This window comes from Haliaeetus leucocephalus, unplaced genomic scaffold, assembly GCF_000737465.1.
Source record: "Haliaeetus leucocephalus isolate CR32 unplaced genomic scaffold, Haliaeetus_leucocephalus-4.0 Scaffold555, whole genome shotgun sequence".
Lineage (NCBI taxonomy): Eukaryota > Metazoa > Chordata > Aves > Accipitriformes > Accipitridae > Haliaeetus > Haliaeetus leucocephalus.
In genome coordinates, this window is record NW_010972991.1 from 4982584 (window position 1) to 4998104 (window position 15521).

Below are 15521 nucleotides of genomic sequence, written 5' to 3' on the forward strand. Positions count from 1 at the left end.
AGGGTGGACCTGATTTCACTGTGCTGGCTTTTGCATGTCATTTAATGCATGGGATGGTTGGGATCAAGTGGAGAGAGTCAAAATGCTCTGTTCTGTGATTCCAGTGAGCTAGATGACCTCTGCAAGCTGCTTGATGATGACCTCTGTAAGCTGTCTCTCAAGTAGGAGCAGCCTTAGGCCTGGAGCTGAAGTCAAGGCCAAGAATAGTGAAGGATTTGAACACTTTCTAAAACTGATTTCTTAGTCTTCAAAAAGTTAAAAAAAACCCTTTTGCTAATTTATTCAATCTGATGCGCAACAGAGAAAAATATTTATATCGGAGCTTCTGTCATCCAAGTTCTGAGTCATGTGAGTAGCAATTTATTCATGTTAATTCAGTGAATGCATCGGCTTCAAAGAGATCACTCATGTGACTCCAGATTGGAGGGTCACGTCTTATTTAAGTAGTAGCTTGAAGAGTGAGAAAATGAAGAACTGCCTTCTCTAATATTCCCTTCCTGTATAATTTATTTACATTTTTTATAAACATTGATTAGCACATATGTTCCTAATAAGATTTTCACATCTGATCTGAAAACATTTTTCTATTATTTTGCCCTTGAGAAGCTAGAAAAGAGGAAAAAAGATTCCCCACTCCTCAATTTCCTTTAAAGAACAAGAGAGGTTTTATTTATTGTATGAACAAAAAGAAAAGATATTTGTGGGTAGATCTTGTGTGTGTTCTTTGGCTGAACTACCTTTTAGTCAGAAACAAAAACGTAACTCCAGAAACCAAATCTTAATCAACACATGTATAGTGTTACTTTACCAAGTTATTTTCATTACGTATGAGATGGAATAAATATTAATACTAACCCTGGGCAAGAGACTTTAAAATAATTTCAAAAATCACAGTGTAAGGAAGCACAGTGACAATGAGCTCATTGTCTAGCCTTAAGGATCTTTTAAGGAGCCAGCTTAATCAGGAAATGCTAGCAGGCTTTTCCACAAAGAAACAGTCCAAGGACTACTAGTGCAGCACTGCAAATTTCTCTCCTACACAGATACTGGCTTATTGTGACAGAGTTCCCTCTGTGACTGGGCTCTAGTGAACACACGGCAAAATGGCCAGTGGACCTAGCTTCATTTGTGTACTTACAGAGTTAAAAATGAATGAAAACAGTTAAAAATAGCATACAAATAAATTACTTCTACTTCCTCAGAACTATTAACTCACTAATTTGCAGGATTTTTTTTTCTGTGGACTGTGTTAATCAGGGCCAAGGAAAAAGACTCCAGGGAAATTATAGCTCTTGGGTTTCATTTCTAGAAGAGCAGAGAAGTACCTTTTACATTGTAAAAGTCTACTTTCCATGCCTGAAAACTTATCTGGAATCCAACTAGGCTCAGAACATTGAATTGCAACTTTGAGCATTTATTTCTGAGGGGCAATCAGTAAAGCATATTATAATGACCACTACTTAGTTTATTAGCCTTTTATTGGAAACATCTGCTTAATTGCTAAATATCTGATGCACATGAAAACAGCTTTAATTGTAGAAACAGTGGAAAGCCTGTTTCGGAACAAGCCATTATCCAGTTCTTTTGCTACTCAGTTGGGTAGATGAACATCCAAGATAAGATGAGGTCTGAACCATAGTCTGTCATACCCTATAAAGTTTTTAGGGTATTCTGGGAAAGTCCCAATCACTCTTCCAGTCTGGACTTGCTTTGAGTTTTTCAGAGAGGCGTGCTTTGCTTATTGTCTTAAAAGGAAAGGTAGGGGCCTGTCTGAGGATGAATTCGTTGAGTTCCTCAGGACAGGCAAACTAAAATGTCCATTCACCTGAGGTTAAGTCATATGCACCGAGAGTCAACCAGTAGCTCAGACCTGGCCCTCAAGATCTTCAGCTGGGCAACATCGCACCTGGGCTCCATGTCCAGCCCTAACCAAGGGTTATTGATTCACACAAAGTGGAAGGGACATCATTAATAATAGTGAGCATCAGTTCTAAGCCAGCCTCCTCCTTCTACCCACACATTACACTGTTGTTTGAAATGGGAAAACGGAAATTAATGTCTGTATCCACCCTTTGTCTATAACAAGCTGAAATCACATCAGGGTGTAGAAAGAAATGAAGCAGGTTCTCCTACATCCAGGGAAAATGTTCTAACTGCTCAGCTAATAGACAATAAAAGGACATCATCTTCATTGTACATATTTTATCAATCTGATTGAAGAAGGATAAAAAATATTTGGTGAATTCATGCTGAATACAGTTTGATCTTTTTTGCTATATTGCAAACCAGAAAGTTGCAGAATACAGTCCCTCATCTCCCCCCTATACAGGCGTATACATACACTGAATAAAGCCTCCATTCAAACAAATACGGATCCTGATAAACTTGAGAGCCAAAGCTACAAAATGGACCAGATCAGATGATCACAACGGTTTCTTCTGGATAAATTACTTCTCCCTTTTTGACTTGTTTTTTTGCATCCTGTGATGTAGACAAATGAGGCAGGTTTTATGTCTAAGTAGGTTTGAGATTAGCGATGAAAACTCTTTTTAGAAAACAGGAAAAATCCTTATCACCATGGTCAGTTAAGTTCCATACTGGACCCTTTAAAGGACTGATGTAACAAAGAAATTATGAACTAAAATAAAAATGCTCCTTTCCTTCTAGATACAAGATAACTTAGAGCAGAATCTGACACAAATAATCTCTGCTCAACAGAGGCATCATTCTAGTAATCAAAACCATGGATATTCACAGAGCCATATTCTCAGAAACTTTTAGCTACTTTCCTTGGGCTCTTCATTAGCAAAAAAGAGGCAAGCTTCCTGCACTGCCCTGTGGAAGTCTCAGTTTTGCAGTAATAATGCTTGGTCTTGGGACACTGATATTTAGTTTACATGCTCGGATCATGTACCTTAAGTTAGATAGTGTCAATATCTCCAGGATGTACAGGCATGACATAATATGCCATTTTAGGATCAATATGTCAGCAAGATCATGTCATATAATAAAGTAGCAGTTTTAACAGAATACTAGTCAGTACACCTTCATCTTCTACAAAACCTAATTATCAAATGAAAATTAACATATCTTTCAGATTTTGAGAAATTCATAAGATTAATGAAAGTTGAGATGGAGTTTAAGCTTGCTGTCTCTTTGGTCTGGCACTGTTTTTATATACTGGAGGAGAGTCTTGCCACCTAATAGCAGGTTTAAACAAGTAGTTGTAAATTCTACTGTTGATCTCCATCTCACCAGGCTGGCATTGACTGTGTGGCCAGGAGATGATGGTGGTGTTAATGGCATTGATATACACACAATACAGAGTAGTCATGAGCCTGCTGACTTTAGAAAAGAGAAAGATTACTTAACATTTACTTGAACAGGAGCTTCAATTCAATGTCTTTTTTTTTTTTTTTTGAAACATTATGCTACTTCACCAGCTCAGCTCTGAATCACAGGAGCAATGTGTGAAGCTGAAGTTTAGCTTGTTTTAGTTTTACTAGGACACAGCTTGCACAGCAAGAGTTTGAAGTTCTAACTCAAAACCTGATGATTAGAGGAGCGCACTGAAGTATAACATTTTATAGACATCATTGTACTTAAATTGCTTCAGGAATACACCAGGCTTCCAGGCTTGCTAAATGGAGTGGAAAAAATAACTTAATTATGCAACTAAGGGCAAAGACAAATGTATTTCACCTAATTTTAAACAAAGAAAGAAGAAGTAATATGTAAGATTTGAAAAGGACTCAAGATATAAGCTTCAAACTTTAGTGTTAGGGTATTTTTAAAAGTCTCTCTGTTTCTTGAGAAAGCACATCATTAAGCTTTCTGGTTGTCTCAATGTTAGAAGATAAGGTTTACCCTCTGTTCACATTTGAATGCAATTTTTCTTGTTAATAGCCTATTTGGGAAATTTAGTGTCTGCTTCCCAAGAAGAATGTGGAAACAAGAACAAAAGTCTCTGTACAAATAAATACTAGAAAAAAACTGAAAGGCATAGAATTTCATAAGTATTTCTCCAATGTATTATATTAAGAAGGTGAGGTCATGCCCAGAGAAGCAACTGTTGTGTCTGCCTCTGCAACCCTATGCTGTTGCCAGAGGCTCTCGCCTAAAGGAGTCAGGGAAAGGAAGACCTGTTAGGAAATAGGGATGGAGGAATTAACTCCTAACATCTGAGAAATACATAGAGTATGCTATTGAGTCAGAAGTTGAAGAACAAGACATGAGGTTTGCATAGTACCAGCGTACATTTGCTGTTGGTTTACTGTGATGCTCCAAAAGGCACAAGAGCTTCTGTTTCTCATAGGGACCTACTACAGACTAACACAAAAAAACTGAGCAAGATAAACATGACTATTTAGAACTGTATAGTCAGATAAGGAATAGGGAAACCTTTGCCCAGGCTCAAGATTTCCCCATTTTCCAAGCATACAGTTTCATTTCATTTTTTTCAAAGTTCTTACAACAAGACCTAAAGTCCAAATACAGTAATGGAAGCAAAATGTTTAGTAAATATTTTAAACTTCACTTACTGCATATGGGGGTAGATCAGTTTATGATTGAGGGTTGACCACAAAATTCACAAGTGGTGAGGCGGAGAGAAACCATCAGTGCCAATTACACAAGGCTATATCCCTTGAGTGAAAATAAATTGGTTATTCCAACCACCTCACATTGTATGTTTGATTTATATCGTTTCATCCTCTCTCTTAATATTTATTACAATGGTTTCAATACTTTCAATTACCAGTGCTGGCTACTGTCCTTGGGTTGGCACCTGAAATAATTTTGTATCTAACTGATAACGCATTGACAGGAGGGATTTACAACATTAATAATAATAAATATTTGTGCATAGTGTTATAACTGTTGCCCTCTGAAGATCTCAAAGCACTTTATAAATGCTGATTAAGCTTCATAACTGGGCCTTTTGTGAGGTAGCAAAATTTATCTCACACACTATTTTAGACTGAAAGATTAACAAACAGCATTTGAACCCAGCTGGTAAAAGGACCTCAGGTAAAAGGTGGAAGCATATGGACCCTGCGATCTAGATGCTGTAAAAAGAACTGGTATAGATATTTTTCCCTTAAAATGTCGTTAGAGATGTTTAAGATCTTAGGCCATGACAAAATACAGGTGATTTTTCTAAGATGGTAGTGTGACTACAACCACTGTGGAGAAACTAGAAAGGAAAGGATAGATATTTTTAATGTAAAAATACAAAGGTATTGTTACACTATTCCCAGTAAAAGGCAATCAAAACCTGCCAATTCTTTTGAGCACCACACAATTAAAGACGATGGTCATGAATCGCAGGACTCGGGGAAGACTTGCTTCAGCCTCTACATCAACTACCAGGAAAGAAAGATGACTAGATGTTGAAATACTATGTGGGTGTCTTCCTTCTTCTTAAAGAAATAGAAAAGAGCTGGGGCTGTTGCATTAAAATACTTCACAAAACGTAGACTGCAGTGGAGATTTTTTGAAGCATTAGTAATTTTGGAGGTCTTAGTTTTGGGATAGTTCAGTTTCCTGTTGATCTCTGAGAAGATCCTTGAAAATATCCCAAATTGGAATTTAAGACTGCTATATGCTACAGTGTATGTGTCTGCCACTGGGAAGGCAATACCAAATTTCATATTTGGAATGGTTCCCGACCAGTGCTAACACTCAGTTGCACCCGGAGGTGCTTGGGGAAATGCCTACTGACCCAGGTCAAAATTGTTCAGCAGTTCAGGTGGTGGAGATTCAATGCTGGAGAACATCCCCTGGCACTTGTTAGTTTACCAGTACTCATGAAACCCCTAATGCTGAGGAACCCTAAATTAGACGTCTCTTCTGAGTTACCTTGGTGAATACACTAAATTGTGTATTGTGCGTGGACTTGTTATGATAAACTGACACATTCTCTGTGAGGATAAATTATGGCACAGATTCAAAGTAAAAATGGTCTTAAGAAAATACTTGGTTTAAAAAAAACAACCACTATTTGAGTGTAAAGAGAATACTATTACAGCTATTGACCAAATTTGCCTTCAAAAGAGTAAGATGAAGTTTTCTGAATAGCATTGGGTTTGGGGTTTTTTTTGTCAGCATAAACATCTTGTAAATCAGTGTCAAGAGAAACAAGAAAAAATATTTTGAAAAACTGGAAAACATTCCATTAAATGAGTTACTTTACAACTTCAGCCTCCAGGACATAGTCAACAGAAATACATCAGAGATGGAATTAAGCTGTTTAAGTTGCATTAAAGATTAAACAAGCCACATGGCGAAACAGTATTTGGATACACCCTGTTCTCCATGTGACTTTGAATATGAAGTGTCCCAAAGAGAAGTAGTGTGGCCAGTGCATTGTTTTAAGCATCTCTTGTCATCAGTGAGATTGGACTGAGTCAGGGACTTCCCTTAGCAGGACATCCTTGGGTAGTAATTACCGCTGTGAAAATTTGCAACAGGCCTTAAAGCAGGATTGCAAAAGTAGGTGGGAGAATGTCTTAACTGAGCAGTTGGTGGACTGATGTATGTTCTTGTCTCCCTGATGTCAGTGGGACTTTTGCCATTGATCTCAGTGATGCCACAAGTTGTCTCATCTTATTTTGTTTTCAAAGTTTTATCTACAGTTTCAATTAGGCTGGCTGCAGTTCAGGGAAATTATTGAACCGGTGGATGGTTTCTCATAGTTTCGCCTTCCTAATTCATCTCAGCAAGACCGTTCTTAATGAAAAAATATTGCAATCACTTTAGCACAGAGTAATGCTTGTTACTAAGGCACTTTTTGTAAGAGAGAGAAGTATTCAAACTAGGATTCAATCCTCTTCTTCCAGAACAAATCTTTACACCTTCTGTCCACCCTTTCCCTTAAAGTTTATTCCTCTCTTATAGCAGTCCCCAGTCTCACACTTCTAACTGAGAATTCTGTTTTTCTTTAGGAAAGGAAAAAAAATGTCAAATTCTCTTTAGAGTTGGGTGTCTTTATTAAGGGTTGGCTGAACTTTGCAAACTTTACCAAAGGGGGAACCCTTTCCCACAATCCATTTCAAGACCAACCCCTTTGATGTCACAGCTGGCTCAAGTAAACTCATTTCCTCCTTCCCTAATGTGTGTCTGATGCAATTTTGGCAAGCTGTCTCTCCCTGCTGTTACTGCTGCCTGTTTTGAAATGAAGCCAAGTCCAATGTTTAATGTGAATATTTGGTTTGGCCTAATCATCTGTGCTTTGTTTCACTGGTACTCCACATTATATATTTATATATCCAGATCTATCTATAGAGATCTATAGGCAATTTTGTCCCTCTTTCCCTCCTTCTTTGCAAATAATTCACACCACATGTTTTCAGTTTATTCCTCTGTGGTCTACTCCACCCGTTTCCTAAATCAGTAAATCATCTTCATGCTTCTTCCCACACTGAATGAAAGCAAGTTCTCAATTACAGAGACAGAATAGGGTTTTCAGGCCTTTGTGGTGGATGTTGATTAGTTTCTTGGTAAAACTTGAAGGTGCTTGAAAACAGTAAAGAAGGTTTCAAAATGGCAAGATTTGCCCAATATTACACATCGTGCTTTAATATCAATGGCAGTTTGAATATGCGAGGGGCAAGTCAGGAGCAGCTTGTGAAGGAAATGACATGGTGCAGCAAAATCCTGGAGATCACTTGCTTTCCCTAACAGGAAGATGTTGATAGCAGGTGGACCTCACCCACTGCAAGATATGGACTGAGCAGCCCCAGAATAGGAGATGTGAGCCTGCAGGACAACGCACGTTATGGGTCATGTGTGGGATTCACACCCTTGTGGCCTCCTGCAAAACCTCTTTGTCTCAACACATTTATTCAAATTCGATGCAGGGATTAAAATTTTACTCTAAAGTTAAACCTGTATTAATAAATTAAACAGTATCAGGGGGTGTTCCCAGGCCTTGGGGCTTGATTGCTTATATTGCTGTACTGTTAGAATAGCCCTTGGCATCGCTTTCGCCCAAGTCAACCCAGGCTGTTCCAAACACTGCTGTGTATTGTTTAGGGAACAGTGGGGCCAAAGGCCGTTCATATTAAATAAAATCAATAAAAAGAATACAGCCATCACTGTTTCAAAAGATAAGGGAGTTTAAGACTATAACCCTGTAATCTTTCATGTCACTTGGCATCTGTGCCAAAGAAGGTGCTGGGAATGGTTAATTTACCAACACAGACAGAGCCTAAGAGGCATTTTTACAGCATCTGGCATTAAAAACCTTCTTTACTGCCTAAATGAAGGAATGAATGCTTCCCTCTGCATGTAGTTCAGAGAGACATGTCGTCTGTCTCTTCTGCTCCTCTGGAAGGAAATTCAGAATATCTGAGGTAGTTTGCACTGAATCACCAAATCCATTCTGGAGGACCCTCCCCCTCTTCATCGACTATAAAGAAGGAGCAGGGTCCAGCTCGCAGCCAGTAACTTTGGGATCTAAAAGACATGCTGCAGTTGAAGTCTTTGGCAAATCAGTAATGACACAGAAAATAGGCATGCTCCTGAATATGAATAAATAATACGATGATACACCAATGTGGCAGGTTGACCTTGGCCAGCTGCCAGATGCCCAGCCAGCTGCTCTCCCAATCCCCCTCCTCAGCAGGACAGGTGAGAAAATAGGATGGAAAAGCTCATGGGTCAAGATAAAGACAAAGAGATTCACTTACCAGTTACCATCATAGGCAAAACAGACTTGACTTGGGGAAAATGAATTTAATTCATTGTGAAGTAAAATAGGTTTGGATAGTAAGAAACAAACAAACAAAAAGCCACACCTTCTGCCCACACTTTAATCCCAGACCCAGCTTCACCCCTTCACTCCCGACTCCTACCCCTTGAGGAGCACAGGGGCTGGGGATGCCACACTCAACTGAACAGAAAAATCATGTGCCACCATGATTTCAGGAAAATGGGAAGGACTTCCAAGGTTCAGGTCACATACAAGAGTCTATCAATGTTGCCAGTCTTTGATATAAAGATCATGAGTTAGAGCCCTAAGATTATTAGTCAGGTTTGAAACCTCCCAGATTTCCTTTTATAATGGGCACCTTTGAGGAAATAATGACCCCAGTAGTGCATTATAGGATGCATACAGACCACAGTCCTAAGCTCCTCTGAATTACAGGAGAGAAAGGAGCGGGAAGGTGAGAAGCTGTGAGAGTTGACAGAAACTTATTACCAAGTTAGAAGGTCAATGTGTTACATGGTGCCAAGGGTTAGTTCTTAAACTCACAGACAGCTGAATAGCAAAGAACTGTGACAAAGCAAGGCACTAGTGCTCTACTTCTGATCACCCAGCCAAATGCATTTTCTATTGTCTTTAAAGTGAAGTTATTTACACTCATACATCTTCAGCTGGCATCAGGAAGGGATTAGTGTGGGAGGAAATGTGAACTCAGAGAGTGAGGTCCTCATCTCTGAATGAAGAACACGAGTGCATATGTGTCCACAGAGCAGGAGGAACAAAAAGTCCCAGAGGAGAACTACAGTAATAGTCACTTTTAATTGGCTAATTGCATCGAACTGATTATTTCTGATGAGTCAGTCCTGCCTGTTTATCTCATTTACTTTTCATCGGTTATATAAGAATGTAAAGAGACACAGTGAATTGTTTGACTAGCCTCTACAGGAAAAAACACCTTAATAAAAATCATGGCATTTAATTGGACAGTATCAATTTTGATAATTTAAAGGAGAAAAATTATTAAAGAGAATTGGCTTTTTCATTTTAATAAGGTGACTGTTTTTCTTTCTGATTCATGCACATATTTAATGTATTTTAAATAATTTCAATTTCATTCTGATATTAGAACACCAACTGCAATAGAAAGATAGCTATTTTATTATATGGAATATTTGGATTTTACTAGATGAATAATATATATATATATATATAAAGGTTTCCTGAATTAGGTTCTTGGGAACTGTTTGCAGCTGTATTTTAGATTTCAGCTTTAATTCATGAAAAAAATATTGACATTTGGAATTTCCCACAGAATAGACATTTCTGCTTTTGACAAGGCATACTGGGAAACTGTTTGGGATAGGAACTGTTCTTTATAGCAGATTTGCTTAGCACACAGTGACTACAGTCATACTGATCACTAGGAATGATTGGAATGGATATAGATCAAATAAGAACTTATGATTTGGGTAAATGTTCAGTAGATATCATACCTGATAATTTTAATTATCTGCTGTAGTTCTTGTAACTCCTGTAAGTCGGTAACAGTGATAATATAATCTTTACTGCCTATTAAGCATGAGGCATTTTAAAGATACTTGCAGGAAGCAAAGCATATATGACTTTGTGATGACATTACCTACATTTGTGAGATTGGAATCAGATTTGGGTTTGTGACACAGAAGTCAGTGCCCCAATGTGGTCTGCTTATGGCATGAGGAAGAAAATTATAGTAATGTCATTCTTGTGCTGAAACCAGTCTTGTTTGTTGTTCATAGGCACTAACTGATCACAGCCTGTAAAACAGAATTAAGGATGATATGTGTTTGAAAGAATTTGCAGTTTTCTAATGATTTATATTAAAGATACAAGAACAAGCTGTGCAAATACAAAAAAAGGAAACCTAGAGAGATTCAAACTTGGTTAAACTGTGTGTTTCTCAAAGAACTTGAGCTCCAGAACCAAACAGAGAAAAGTGGAGATGGCATCAAAGTTCCAGAGTACAAATTTGATGGAAGAAAAATCCAAAAAAAAATCAGAAGAGAAAAGACAAAAATTAGATCCAACTCTAAATGAATGCAGGACAATATTCCATAATGCATTATTTTAAGAGGAGGGCATAATGTTGGTATGATACTCGATAGAGAGGGAAAATGATTGGCAGATGGAGCTGAGAAGGCTTAAATTTTTTTCCTAAATTCTGATTATGCCACTGGATGAACTGGCTGGGCAGACTTACATGAGTGCGGTACCTCCTACCCAGACTTTCAGAAATTCTTCCTAGGGCACTCAGGTGATTGGCCAAAGAGATTTCCGAGGAAATCTCAAGGAAGTGGAAAACAATTTCATATTGTTTTGTGAAGAATTAATAATATTTTAAACCTATCTACTTTCATCTTACATTAGGAAAGAAACAAATTGTTGTTGCCCAGTGGGGATGGTACAAAATGTAACTGTCTTAAATCACAGTGAGGGTGATTTAGGTTTGGCAATAGGAAAAGGCTTTCAACAGTACGAAAAGTTAAGTTCTGGAATAGATTGCCTAGGGAAATTCTGATGTCTTCACTACAAGGAAGTTTTAAAGAATATGGGAGACAAATATCAGGAGAAATTCAAGCACAGTTAATCTGGCATTTGGAGTAAACCTGGCTACATAATTTATAATCCTTTGTCAGCTTTACTCTACACTTGGTCAAATCATATTACTTTGTGTACTGCTGGGGAACTGTCAGGATACAAATCTGCTCTACCTTTTCTAAAACGTGTATTTCTATACGCTTATACAGAGAGAGTATAGGGCAAATTTGCCAGTATATTGCTATTTCCATGTATACACACAGAGATATATATAAGTTTCCATATATATGGAAATAGCAATATCATGAGACAGTAATATTTTTACATGGAAATGGCAGCTGCTTTTACCTATGAGAAGAATGTTTAGCGGGGCTTTCATGATGTACACATATATACCAGGGACTTGCAATAACTCCATTATTGAACTTAAACAGCTTGGTTTATTTCAGCTATCAAACACACGTTTCCTAGCTTCATTGTATTTCTTTATTTTTTTACCAAAGGAAAAGGTGATTCTTTTTGAAAATAGTACACTATCAAAATTACTTATACTTTTAGCTTTCAGTAAGACTTGAAAACTCCCAACAACTGCAGTGGCTTAATCCCTATTGTGTACAGAAGCTGAACACATGAAAATCTCCTGTAGCAGCAAGAAATTCACACAAATCTTGAAGAGAAGGTTTGAGAATTTTGCAGCTTTGTCACTGGTAGATAAATTGATTTGGAAAAAATAGAAATAATCTGAATTTTCACCACTTTAAATTGAAATCAGACTGGATCTGTCAGTAACAAGTTCTACAGAGTTTCAGACTCTTTGTTGACCAGATACCTCAAATCACCTTGGCAGAACTGGCTTCACTTGATTCACATCTGAGCACCACCTGGTATTACTGCAATGAAATAAGGGAATTGTGAAATTCTGAATGAAAGTAAATGTCGATACTAATGGACAGCAGAGTAAAACTGTGAAGGGAAAACCTGAAATGTCACTTAGGTAACAAAAGTATGATCTAGGCAGGTTGTAGCCACTGACTTCGGAAGATCCACCTCCAACTATGCCAATCCACAACAGTCCCTACAGCTGTGCTATAGCAGCATCCAGCTGTGAGCCAAGCTGAGCAATAGGACTTCAAAGCACGGTCTTTCCCTTGAACACCCATGTCTGTCTCAGCTCTCTTGTCCTTCAGATGGGAGAGCTGGATCCTAGAACTGTCTTTGGAGCTGATTCACCAGGCGGTCTTCTCAGCACATAGTTTACAACCTGCCTATGCTCTTCCCTCCACAATAAACCCTATAGACCCACCCGCTGCTTAGCTTTCTGACCTCACTGCCATATCGCTGTACACTCTATGGGTGTTAAACTGTGTTTTCCAAGCTGTAGCCCAGGCTCTGCCAATATCTGGATGCGTGTCTTGAGGGAACTGAACCTCTCTGTATCTATTCCTTTATCTTTTGCAAATAACAATACAGAAAGGTCTTACCCACTTTACATGATTGTTGTGAGACTGAAGTAATTGTTGCTTGCATGTGGTTTTGAAGAGGTAAATGGTACATATTATTATTTGAGCATCACTCCTGAGCTACCCCCCCCCCCCCCCCAGCCCCCCCCGCCCGGGGGGTCAAAAAACAGGAAAAAACCGTGGGTTGAAAAAAGGCCTTGAGCACAGATGTGAAAGCGCTCTTGAAACCTGTGTGATCTCCCCACCTGCACATCTCTCTCCACCTGCTCCGCAGCCCCTGCTGCCACCGAACAGAAAACATTTGCCTTTTCTGCCAGTGCAACAAAGTGAAACAGGGTGCACTAAATATTGTCAACCCCTCCTCTACAACTGTCCTTACCATCTCTGATATATAGACTGTGTGAACCCCTCTGAGAACATTTTTCTTACCTCCTAAATAGGTGTTGTAAGAAATGCTATGGAATACGTCACCTCGAAGGGAATCTGTGGGTGTTCTCGGTATGGGCAAAGGGGGCAGCAACATCAACATTTCGATTATCACTGTGAAAGCAAAATGAATCTATTCATTTTCAACAGGATTCAGACACAGTAGAAAGCAGATCTCCAGCAAGCACTCCACATATTAAGTGATCACTCACTCACACCACAGGTGCTTTACTCAGAGTTATTGAGTTGTGAGTTCATTTTAATCCATCAGTATGGACACATTAAGAAAGTATGACCAAAGAAACAGACACATAGCCATAAACATGCACAATTTCCCCATGGAATATTCCTGCTTGGGGTGAAATCATCAAGAACAACAAATACATTGATATTTTGGCCAAGTGCAATACACAGCGAGGAGGCCGCAGCCTCTCTTTGGCCAAGTACTTCAAAAAGGGGTCTATTTTCTGTCACAGCTATGGGACTGTGTTTTGTACTAACAGCGTGAGAATATGTCACCAGAAGCAGGGAAACAGACCCATGGAAAAGCATTAATGTTGCCTGAGCTCCTGTACCGTTAAACCTTGACTTGAGCCCTTTGCCTCTTATGAGGTTATAACTTGATTAGTCCTCCATTGGACAGAGCCTTTTAAGGTAGACAAGACAAGAATTTAATTGCTGATACAAAACATTTGTGTTCTCATCTCATATGAAAGAAAACTAGAACAAAACCACACAATTTTTTCTTCCTTTGCAAGCCATCATTTATAAGGTTTCAGCTGATCGCAATGAAATAAAGAAATGTATGTTCACTTATTCTTTTAGGAGATAACAGATTAAGGTTCTTTCTAGTATTTATAACTGTAAGATTAACTCAGTAATCTGGTTTCTTATCTGGCTCCTACCTCCCATGCCTACTTCTTCTTGTACATGGGAGAAGTCAATAGCACTTAACTCCTGTAATTGAAATCAGCCTGCTGGCTGAGTCTGCCCATGGATACAGGAGCTGGACTGTAATAATCTGTTCTGCAGAGAATTAATCTCCTGGGAGTGAGGCAGACCTAATTACCAACCTCAGTGAAAAGTCTGGATTTGCTATCACTGCTTGTGGGCCCAGCTGGAGGAAAAGGCCCAGCATACCATTTCACTAATCTCTTCCTGAAATGTTTTAAACATGCCTTGTATTGCATCTTGTGCAATTGGTTTTAGCAGCTCCAGTAACAGGGTAGAGGCTCTCTTTCAATCACACTTAACATTAAAAGAATCTGGGCCTCCCGTCTGGCTCAGGGCAATGGTCTGAAAGACTCTAGAACTTATGAGTCACCACAGGCTTACGAATGGCATTTAGACCATGCGTTTTACAAGTCAGCATTTCTGTGGGCGACAGCTATTTTGCTAGAAAGAAGAGTGTCTGCCAATGGCAAACTGGGAGCATAAACTGTTTGCCTTGCATGAATGATGTATCAGCATACCTTTTCAGCTTTGGTCAAGTGATGTATCCAGCAGGATAAAAGATGAGGAGGCTGCAGCCAGAATATGGTTAGGTGGGTTATTTTCCATGAAGGACTCACTTCTTCCTGAATTTGCTTCCATATTTGTCCAAAATAGGCTGTTGAGCACTGTGAAGATTAATTGCTAGCATTAAAAAAGAGTATCCAATCTAGTTTCCTAAATGTAAAATGAGAAGTCAAATGCAAAAGCCAGTTTATGGCAGGCACTCCAGGAAATAAAACTAACAGCTCTTACATGAGCTACCCCACGTCTTTTAGAAAGTATTGTCTTGACATAAAGAGCCCACATTTGAACTTTAGAAGAAACTAGCATAAACCCAATGTCTTTTAAAGGTACAGTAATGGTAAATATGACATCAGATGCCTCATATACTATAATGTATAATTCTTCATGCAAATATGAAATCCATGCAGGATTTATTTACTCTGTGTGGACTGTGAGAACCATATTGTTGAACACCTCATACGGTTTCAACATTTCTGGCCTGATGTCAGTTCAGCAAATTGTAGAGACCTAATTTTGCAATGTAGCACAGTGGTTCAAATGCAGTAGATGCAGGTGGCAGTGGAGGAGCACATCTGACATTTCTTTTACTCCTTACCTGCACTGACTTTAGCTAGACTCTGGGAAGTTTCTTGCAGGAGAGGAACATGTTTCATCCCAAGCCTCTGGAGTAAAGATACAATATAAAATCAGTAGTTCTATTGATCAGATGCTAATAAAGCACTGAAGTCTGGCTGATGTCGGGCAGTGTATGCAGTGACAGTCAGAAGCAATGACAGATGTCATCTAAGCAGTATGCATCATGGATGTGTTCGTGTAAGTGTAGATGAACCTGT